This window comes from Musa acuminata, chromosome BXJ3-1 (genome assembly GCF_036884655.1).
Source record: "Musa acuminata AAA Group cultivar baxijiao chromosome BXJ3-1, Cavendish_Baxijiao_AAA, whole genome shotgun sequence".
Lineage (NCBI taxonomy): Eukaryota > Viridiplantae > Streptophyta > Magnoliopsida > Zingiberales > Musaceae > Musa > Musa acuminata.
Genome location: NC_088349.1, coordinates 16,946,098 through 16,957,500, shown reverse-complemented (window position 1 = coordinate 16,957,500; position 11,403 = coordinate 16,946,098). Strand labels below are relative to the sequence as shown.

The window sequence follows — 11,403 nt, the reverse complement described above, 5'->3', positions numbered from 1 at the left end:
CATTCTGTGCTCTAGCAAGAAAACAATCCTCCTCACCTTCCTATTGGCCCTCCTCAAGGACCATACTCCACTTCCTCTCTCTCTGTTCCCCCTTTTCTTTCAGTTCATCACTTGGAAATTCCAACGGCACAATAAATTCTTTCACCATCATACAGAAGAATAGATTCATCCATTTGAACCCAATAACCCTTTACAGTTGATATATATTTTTGTATCATATATTAAGTAAGGTCCAAATAAGGTGCTTCCTGTAAACAAATTAGTCACCAACAACCCACTGTAATCTCTTTCATATGCACTAGCCCACTGCACTTGTGCCCTAGAAACATTTGGTAAATAGAATGTATTGTTGAAAAATTCAAGGTTACTAGTAGGAAAAATCAGATCAAAATTTAGAAAAATAAAACATTCAATGTTATGCTTACATGAAAATATCTGTAGCAAGTATTATTTTGCGGATCACAGTGTAACATATTAAAATGACAGAACAATCATGATAATTCCTGATAAATACTGAAGCAAGAAAGGAAGCACCCAAAAGTAACCATTCAAAGTTGCCCAACAGTCACATGCTTATTTAGCCATAGGCTCTACACGTTGAATATATAAGAAATCTGATCACATGTTGTCAAACAACTTGACATCTTCAAGCAGGAAGTTGTCTTTTCATCCTCTAGCTATTTTTTATGCAAAAGATCCATTGGTGAATTTTATGTTGTCACTTTTTGTTTAAAGTTTGGCTTGGTGCATTAGCAACAAGGTCAAGCTATATATTAATTAATATTATCATGATAGACTTGATAGGAAGTAAGATCTATTATGCAGGGAACTTGTAATTTCACTGACAGATCCTGAACCTACATCAGATCAATATTTGCAAGGAGGTGTTGTGTTTATGCAAGTATCAAAGCAGAAAGTTGTAGCAATCCACCATATGGTATTATGATATCCATAAAAGATAAAGCAACAGAAACACATTTGGCAACAATAAACGATCTCCAATTTTACTGTCTATTATTGCTCAAACATACATCAAAATCTAGAAATATAATTAAGCAGGCTACTAACTTTCAAATTTCTTTAGTTTGTTATAAAGTTACAGTAATGTAGTTCTTACAAATCCATAAAATATCTGGCTTTCAGCACCTTTAAACTGGTAAACATTCTAGAATGGAAGATGCTATACGCCAAGGATTGCCCAATGCTTACATGTGACACCAAATTTGTGAGAAAAAAAAAAAAGTTGAACATTAGGCCCTAAAGGCTAATAATGAATCAAACTCGTGACCTCAGTAGTAGTCGAAATGTAAACAGGCTGCACCTATATTTGAAATTAAATAGTTGCAACACGAATTACAAGTTAACCACATGGCTAACAGATGCATAATGTTTATCATTCACTTGTCTGATTCTCAAGGTATAGTGAAAAAGAAAAAAGAACGAAAACGTACATGCACAATTCAACGGGAAGAAACGAAAAAGAAAAATCCACTTCATCAGGTGGAATCAACAAAATTTCCATTACGAATAAAACATAATTTGCAATATCGGAGAATTGAAATAAAATATTGGTATCAACCTGATAAGACCCTAGGGTTTTATCATAGAAGAAATGAGAGAAAAGGGGATGATCACTTCAAGGGGATCAAGCTCCTAGGGTTTGTCAAAAGACTGAATAATATTTCATTGTTTACCGAAAAGAAATAGATACATCCCTATTTATAGAGTTCCATCCAGAGTCCACTAGGACTTGGACTCTTAATAAATAAATAAATATCAAATAAACTCCTATCCAACTCTTAGTGGACTAGACCAACTCAATAAAACATTTATTCGAAGCTCAGAAAATAAAGGGATCATAACAATTCCTCTCCCTTCAAATCAGCCTTGTCCTCAAGGCTGAGCAGCATCAAACTCGGGGAGCTTCTCTTTCGGCACTTCAGTCATAGAGTATCTATGACGCATCACAACCCATTGATCAAGTAAGTACGATCTCCACTTTTTGATAGTGTAAGCAATAGGTCGGCCTTTCAGTGTAGTAATCGTTGCAATCTTCTGAAGAACCCTCTCCATCCGATGGCTAGTGGCAGTTATGACCTTACTTCCATGTCTTTCCTTTAGGATCACTTGCTTTTCATTAATAAAAAACTTTATGATTAGTTTAAAAAAATTTCAAGAAACATCACCCAGGGTTTGATAATCATTCAATTCCAAGCACCACTTCGAAGTCTTCCAAGGGTAGCAAAAAGAAGTCCACAAGCAACTCTTGGCCCTGTATAATCAATTTTACCTTCGAACATTTGCTATCATAAGTTAAAATCCGTCCCTGAGTGACCTTTACTTTGAATTTGTCACAACCTTCAATGTGGTAGACCAATTTGTCAACAACCTTATTGTCCATAAAATTGTTAGTGCTACTAGTATCAATCAAAACTGTAGTATGTTGATGTTCCAAAGTTCCTCAAACTTTCATAGTTTGCAGGTTAGAGTAGCCGGCTAATGCATACACTGTATATATGATAGGTCTAACATCTTCATAAGAATCCATACTTTCATGATCGGAGTCCACATTGTTAGCTTTCGGTTCCTCCCCAATTGGTTCAATCATCAGAAGTTGCCCTTGTTTACATCGGTGCTCCTTACTCCACTTTTCATCACAGTGCCAACACAAACCCTTCGCTGATCTTTCTTTGTGTTCTTCTCGGGTTAGTCTTCGGGTGTTAGAATTTCGACTAGGAATAGATGGGGCGGGTGGCTTGCTATTCATTTGTTTGTTATCACTTATATTTCGATGATTTTCCCTGCTAATTTTTTTCCACATGCAAGCGTGCAAACAAGATTGCAACTATCATAGTGGGGTTGGCGAACTTTGTCTTCACACCAGATATCTGGATTAAGTCCTTCAATAAATGTTCCCACCAATTGTCGTTCGGACCAGCCTCTAGCTTGATTTGACAATCGTTCAAATCTGCTCTGATATTCTAGCACTGTAGAAATCTAACGAATTTTAGCGAGTTGCCTATCAACATTCTCATATTCAGATGGTCCAAAGCGAACGAGAAGCCTTCTCTTGAATTGCTTCCACAAGGGGACCCCTTGGCAGGTTTCGTACCAATCATACCATTGGATTACATCTCCATCTAGTAAGATTGAAGCTATTTTCACCTTGGATTCTTTTGGAGTTGTGTGAAAATGAAAAAAATTTTTTGCCTTAGAGATCCAACTGGTCAGATCTTCATCTTCCCATCTTGGAAATTCCACCTTCGTGGATAGCTTGTGTCATGTTCTTTGTTTCTTTTCCCTGTGTCTCCAGATCGGTTCAATGTAAGATTTGAACTTTCATCTTGAAACTTGCTGAAGCTCTCCAATAGACTCTTTTTAAAATCGTTAAGGGTTTCTTACAGTTGGTTCTCAATTCTAATTTCCAAGGCTTCTAATTAGGCTTTCACTGAGTTATCGGTAGCCATTACGTAAAACTACAGATTTATAATCTCCAACTGTTGTTTTTGGTGTCGGGTCAAGGGCATCAGTACTGTGCACTATTCGGTGCGACTGCTGTGAAGTTTGGACTAGGGCAACGTTGAGGGCGTAAGGGAACACAAAGCTGCCAAGGAAGCGAACGCCGAGGGCAGCGTAAAGGCTTGCTACGAGGAGGAAAAGTTGCTGCCCTGTTTCTGTTGGTGCATGGGGTGAGGCTGTAGGGGCTGGAAGGCGACGACATCGGCATGGGAAGCGACTGAGGATGGCTACGTGTGTGGCTGCAGTTGCTGCGACCTAAGGGGAGCGATCACCGAGCGATCGGGGTTGAGGCAGGGAAGCATAAAGACTTTGGGTCGCGATTGCCAAGCGATCGAGGTTGAGGCAGGGCAGCGTAAAGGCTTGTTGTGGTCACTGAGTGCACGGCTAGTGGGCGGTTGCGACGAAACAAGGGGGGTGGTCATTGGCCGGGAGCAGCAGCGATGGTGGTTGCTAGCCGAGAAGCAACAGTGGTGACCGACGGCTGCGGCAGAAGATGTAGAGTTGCCCTATTTTGATCACCGCAAGGAGGGGAGGTTGCTGTCAAGGTCGAGAGGCAACAGTGGTGTTGCAACTAGGAAGCAGCGTCGACGATGGTCGCTGGTCGGGAAGCAATAGCAAAAGGGGAGGAAAAAGTGGTGACCGACGATTGCAGTAGGGGTTGAGGCAGGGCAGCATAAAGACTTGTTGCGATTGTTGCAACCTAAGGGGAGCGATCGCCGAGCGGCCGAGGCTGAGGCAAGGGAGTGTAAAGGCTTGCTGCGGTTGCTGCGTGCGCGATTGGAGGGCAACTGCGATAGAACAAGGGCGGTGGTCGCTGGCCGGGAGCAACGGTGGTAATGGTTGCTGGCCGGGAAGCAACAGCAGTGACCGACGACTACAGCCGCGATGTCACAGACTTAGCTGGAATTGCCTAAGTCATGAGGCACCCTTGCGGCAAAGTCACGGACCTAGCTAGAGTTGCCTAAGTCATGAAGCACCCTTGCGCCAACTCCTCGGACTTAGCTAGGATTGCCTAAGTTATAAGGCACCCTTGCGACATATGCGTCCACAAAGGGTCAGCCTAGTTGCAACCTTGTACAGGTCCCGAAGGACCTGTAAAACAGAAAGTCGATCAGATCGAAAACGAGTGACGGACAAATCCCGACGTCTCGTGAAGAGGGAAGCTTTACAAGTAATTCAGCAAGCACCTTGAGTGCAAGAGAGAAAAGAGAGGAAGGAGAAAACAAGGACTTTCGAAGGTAGAACGAACAATTGCAAGTCCACAAACAACTACTAACCGGGTGCCGGGCGCGAAGGCAAGTTCCTGTCAAGTCAATGTGCGAACTTGTGAAGATTGTTCAACGCCCGACAATATACCGAAGCCCCATCTAGCCCTGTGCCACCCTGTCACAGACAAAATTCTTAACAGGATGTTTGATGTAATACTTATGTATGTCCGTGTCTTTTGGTTCGTTCATGCTTTGTACAGCATACAGAGGGGCGGTCGAAGGCTTAACAGCCCCATTTTAGTTGGGTTTGGTGGCCGTTTTAGGCTTGTAAATAAAGGTTGTGTCATGTGAACACTTGTGAGAGAATTCGATCTGTAGTGGACCATTTTGACCCTTTGTTGTGCAACCGTTCAGAGCTTGTAAAGTCTGTTTGTAATTTGCATTGTCTATGAAGTGTTTCCTGAAAGGTTTGCTTGTGGATCCCGAGTGAGGCACCTTCTCTAACCCGTTTTTTCTTTTGTAGGTCCTAAGGGGCCATGGGAGGTTTCAGAGAGGCTGACCTTTGCAGGCGGACACGCAAAGGTGCCGCACGACTTAGGCAAAACCAGCTAAGCCCGTGACAACTCAGGGGGTTCCAGGGTGCTGAGATGGCTGATGTTTCGTATGCAGCTACGGTTGGCAAAAAACAAGTCGTGGCATGCGAAAACAAAGCCATTTTGGGGTAGTTCGGCACGGCGCGACGAATGGTCGCATTGTAGCACTGCGAACTATCGTTGCTTACATTTTCCAAGCAAAAACATACAAAACCAAGGCAAAGCATCCTATCATGTCTATGTACAAGCATACAAAAGCGATGAACGATTCGTTGAACGAAGTTGTTGCGGGTGCACGACGACCGACCGTGACATTCTCCCCCACTTAAACTATCGATGCCCTCGTCGACGCTTGTTGGTAGTTGTTTACGACCGCTTCTTCATGTCGTAGGGCATCTTCGGGCTCCCAACTAGCTTCAGTTCGAGGTAGCTTTCGCCACTTCGCCAAGTACTCGGTCTGCTTAGCTCCATTGGGTAGCTTTATCTTACGATTCGCTAAAATGGTTTCAACTCGCTTCTCGTAGAAGGTTTTGGTGGGGGGAGTCGAGTTGGAATACTTTGAGAAGCATCTTGCATATCTAAGTGGTAGGCTTTCATATTGCTGGTGTGAAAAACATTGTAAATTTTGAGCCACGCCGGTATATCACGGACAAACTTCTAAACAAGATTTTGATGTAATGCTTATGTATGTCCGTGTCTTTTGGCATGTTCATGCATTGTACAGCATATAGAGGGGCGGCCGAAGGCTTAATAGTCCCATTTTAGTTGGGTTGGTGGCCTCTTTAGGCTTGTAAATAAAGGTTGTGTCATGTGGACACGTGCGAGAGATTTTCGGTCTGTAATGGACCATTTTACCCTTTGTTGTGCAACTGTTCAGAGCTTGTAAAGTCTGTTTGTAATTTGCATTGTCTATAAAGTGTTTTTCAGAGATGTTTGCTTGTGGATTCCGATTGAGGCGTTTTCTCTAACCCGTTCTCTCTTTCGTGGGTCCTAAGGGACATGGGAGACTTCGGGGAGGCTGACCTTTGTGGACGGACACGCAAGGGTGCCGCACGACTTAGGCAAAACTAGCTAAGTCCGTGACAGATAGTGTCAGAGCGGGACAAGCACTCATAGAAACACTTAACATGCAAATGTGGGGGACCTAGCGGGGCTGCGTTGAGGGCAGTCAGCACACGCGTGAACGTTTGGGGGAAAACAGGCATAGAGATGTAGGGAAAAGGAGTCGCTCGGAGGAGCGGGCATCTGAGATTGGCATTCAGAAGAATGGCCAACCTTTTGCGCAAGAGGCACCACGAGAACAGATAAGCTTGGAAGAATGCGGAGCGCATAAAGGTTGGGATGGTTAAGTTTGAGCTACGGCTCAACGTTGACAACCATACTTGATGGTGCTCAAGGCAAGCGAGGCGCTTGGTAAAGGATGAGACCATGCAAGGTGGAATGAGTTGCTCAACGACCAAAAGAGTTATGCAAAGCTCACAAAGGTGAGGGGAATTGCTAACTCGAAGAATTTGGTACTCATGCATGGGCTTGTATGCGGACGATGGAATGTTCGTGGCCATCCCAAGGTGACCGAAACTCGGCACCATGGAGCATTGAAACTTTCTCTTCGGCATGTGAAGGATACGTCGGTAGGAGGTTGAAGTGTGCAACGAGTTCAGCATGTTGCTAGGCCTTGAGTGGTGCAGCGGGAGCTGTATTAACGTGGAGTCGCAATCTAGCAAGTGCGTTTGCAGGAGCCAGAACAATACACAGTTTGCTCAGCAGATCGGAGTAGTCCAAGAGGATGGTGGTCTCCGAAACGAAGAGAGATATTGCTCCAACGGGACAGTTATCCAGGAGGGATAAGTCCCGGCTCTCTAGAGGGAGAATCATGTGAGACGGACCTCACATGTTGAGGAGTACCTCAACAAACAACGACTCCACGAAGCTCAATGGACTGAGCAAGCGACGAGGAGTCGTCGCATGATCTCGCTTGAGAGAATGCATTGGTGGATGCATTGCGAGATCAAGTGGGGGAGCGACCCAAAGCAACACAAATGAAGGCACACTTGGAGTCGATATGGAGATCGGACTCAAGGGAGGGCTGACCCGTGGAATGGTGGGCACGAGGGCCACCATCAACTCAATGCAAAAACGAGCGGAGCAACTTGGGTGTAACTTGGCGAAGTACTCAAGCCGCATGAAGGGAGCCAGCATAGAAGTTGGAACATGGAGCAGAGGCACAGTGCTTTTCTTAGACAGAGGTCAAGGACATGAACTCTTGGAGAGACAAGAGTAGGATCATGTTGTTCCATGGGTCCTTCATTCTGACGGAGCGGACTCATCTTGCATGGTGCCGAAGACAAAGGGAGCTTTTGGGCACATGCACCTTATCTCGGAGAAGCATTCGATGGAGGAACTAAGGCAACTCAATTTGCGGAGGCGAAATTAGGTTCAGAAAGCCTTAGCACGGGGCAAGAGGACTCAGAGGTGGTTACTCTTGAAGAATATGCCACAGTGTTGCCATTCAAGTTGCCATGAAAGAAGCGATGCGCAGCGGAGATTGTGCTGGTAGGGGCAGAGGCCCAGGATCCAGACAATGGTGCACAAATTACAGTGAAGTCGGTGGACTTCGGGAGCTACTAGGCGACGGACTGTCCTAGAGCGGTGCTTCATCTAGGTGTGACCCAAGAGTGGGTGGATGAAGGTCGATTGCCAAAGGAGCGAACAAAATCGAAGGTGGAAGAGACCCTGCGATGTATTAGTAGAGGCCACACATGGAGGGTTCACAATTCGAGTTTATTCCACAAGGATCATAATGCAATGGAGATGTCACCAGGAGGCGACATGGTGCAGCGGATCGTGGTGGAACAGTTCGTGGCAATACGATACACACGACATAGTCCCGTGAGGGATTAGATCATATGGAGGTATGATCGGGAGCTACTGGAGGCTCCACTTCGGTGAACAACACGACGACAAGAAGGGCTATGGATTCAAGGAGTGAAGGCCATGGTACCGCAGAGGCGGGTCTTCCGGACGTGCATCGAATTTTGCATTGGATGAAAACCTTGGTCATCAGCATATGGGGATTGGGTTCCACCAAGGGAAAAGTTCGAATGCAAGTACCAGTGAGTCCCATGGGAGGGACTTGATCATGCAGAGGTATGATCGAAGCAGCTGGAGAGTTGGACTGCTCCAGAGCTCATATTCGCTTAAGGGAGCCCGGCAAGTCAGAGGACAAGGCCGAGTAAGCGAACGTTACTACCAAGGAAGCTAAGGAGAACAGAATCGGTGCAAACCCTACAACGCGATGGCAGAGGCCATGCATGGGAGTTGCAGTCTGTCTTTCCATCGACCAAACAGACTGCTTGGAGAACACAGAGGTGTTGAAGCAGGGGGTCGAAAAAGGCGAGGAAGCGACGACGAGTCCAGAGGGACTTAGCTACCCAAAATCAAGCATCAGTTAGAATGGAGGTGGACTCAGAGGAGTGCCACGGAGACATATCTACTGATCGTGAAGAAAAGGGATGCAGATGCAAGGCGACGGATAGTAGGGCCATGGGCATGGCAGCGCCATGGTACCGCAGAGGCGGGACTTCCGTGAAAGTCATTGATCCCTTGCTCTCATGGAGGGAGAGCGCTTGGTCGTGAAAGGGGCCGAGGAGGTGGAGCATGCAGAGGCAATCTCCAAGTACCGAGACAAGGCTGAAGGGCAGAGGCCGAGGAACTTCGTAAGACCGATGTCAATGAGCTTCTCATCAAGATAGCCGAAAGTGAAGGACTTCGGGTCATGCAAGAGTGCATAACCAAGGAACGAAGCAGGCAGTACGCGGTGCTGTACCTTTGCTACTCAGTGGAGTAGGCGGCAGGGTTGATAGAGAAGACGGTACAATCCCAGAGGCGACCAAACCTATGAGAGAATTACTCCAAGTTGGGGTGAAAACTTCCTGCATTCCAGAAGTTCGATGGCATTGAGAAGGTGAATCACAGTAACTAACTCAACGCAAGGAGTGCAAACACTTCAAGTGCTTCAGAAGTGTGAGCAAAGAGCAGGCGAAGGCCAGTAACCAGCTCGATGCATGGAGTACAACCTCGGGGATGCGGGCGAAGTCAAGTAACCTTTGCCTTCCAACTCTTAAGAGAATGGGCGAAACCGAGTACCCCAATTCTCTTATCTATCCAGCAGAGGAGCTCTGCACAAGTTCAAAGACCCTTCGAAGATAATGGAAGACAATAGTTGTTAAATCCTCACCAACGGTGATCAGTGCTATTGAGAGTAGATTGTCCGCTTCATTTCCCAACGAAATGCCAATCGAAAGCGGAAGTGATGCGAACCTACTTGGATGTGACAACTAAGTGAAAGAAGAGTCAATGAGCAAATTTTGTGGAGGAAGGACCCAAAACTTCAGAAGTTTGCGAGACGATGCTCGTTAAAGCTCCAACAAGCATCCACCTAGTTCAAGCAGCATGAGAAATTTGAGAGACTGGCGTAGTAAGGATGGTCTTTTCCTTCATCTGGGGGATCCGCAGGAATCAACAAGGATCAACACAACTCAGCCAACCCCACACCAGAGTCAGAGTTATTGGTGAGTTGAAGCAGCATGACGGATCAAAGGTTCGACTACTCAAAAACAGCAGCGGAGAGCAGTTGGGAGCCAAGAGGCACATTGCAGCTGGAGCGGAAGATTGAAGACTCAGCAAAGGCGAGGAGTTGTAGTGTTCACAAAGGCTTCGACGAGGACGTCGAAGGAATAAGTGAGGGAGAATGTCACAGACAAACTTCTAAACAAGATGTTTGATGTAATGCTTATGTATGTCCGTGTCTTTTGGCATATTCATGCCTTGTACAGCATATAGAGGGGCGACCGAAGGCTTAATAGTCCCATTTTAGTCGGGTTGGTAGCCTCTTTAGGCTTGTAAATAAAGGTTGTGTCATGTGGACACGTGCAAGAGATTTTCGATCTGTAATGGACCATTTTACCTTTTGTTGTGCAACTGTTTAGAGCTTGTAAAGTCTGTTTGTAATTTGCATTGTCTATGAAGTGTTTTTCGGAGATGTTTGCTTGTGGATCCCGATTGAGGCGTTTTCTCTAACCCGTTCTCTCTTTCGTGGGTCCTAAGGGACATGGGAGACTTCGGGGAGGCTGACCTTTGCGGACGGACACGCAAGGGTGCCGCACGACTTAGGCAAAACCAGCTAAGTCCGTGACAGGTAGCTGCAACTTATAGGAGACGTTGCCCACCCTATAATTGGGAAGGGCCCTTCATACTTGCACACCAATCTTTTATGTACTTTGTGCCTAAAGAATTGGAGTGATATTGGTAAGAGCTTCACCAACACCAAATCATCGACTTTGAACTATTGTGGTCGCCTTCCCAAGTCTACCCACTTCTTTATCTTTTTGGTCGCCTTCTCCATGTAAGCCCGTGCATTATTTGCATTTCAATGCCATTCTTTTGTAAAGTGATATACTGACGGACTACTCCCAGTATACCCGATAGCTAAGGTGTGAGGAGTCGATAGCTGTTATCCTGTAATGATCTCGAAGGGGCTCTTGTTGGACGTAGAGCTCCGCTGCAAGTTGTAGGAGAATTGGGCTATGTCTAACAGCTTCACCCAATCTCGTTGGTTGGCACTCATGTAGTGCCGAAGATATTGCTTAAGGAGCGAGTTTATCATTTCGGTTGACCATCCGTCTGAGGATAAAGGTTTATGGAGAAGTATAACTTAGACCCTAACAATTTGAATAGCTCGGTCCAGAACTGTCCCAGGAACCGAGCGTCTCGATCATTGATGATATTGTGTGGAACAAACCAATACTTCACTACATTCTTCATCATCAGATTGGTTGCCTCCTCTGCTGAATAGTGTAGAGGTGCAGCAATGAAAATTACACACTTTGAAAATCAATCGACCACCACAAGTATCGATCCGAGTCCCCCTACTGCTGGCAAGCTTGATATGAAATCCAAAGAAATGCTCTCCCACGACCTTTCTAGTATGGGCAACAACTCCAAAAGTCCTACTGGCTTCCGCTGCTCCACCTTATCTTGTTGGCAAGTAAGACACGTTCGAACATATTCCTCCACATCAGTCC

General features: G+C 45.6%; 1 protein-coding gene across 1 annotated transcript in view; it reads right to left on the bottom strand.

Annotated features, from left to right (window-relative positions):
- LOC135629755 (uncharacterized) overlaps positions 1–11,403 on the bottom strand; it is a 47,789-nt gene that overhangs the window by 1,126 nt on the left and 35,260 nt on the right. The window lies entirely within an intron of this gene.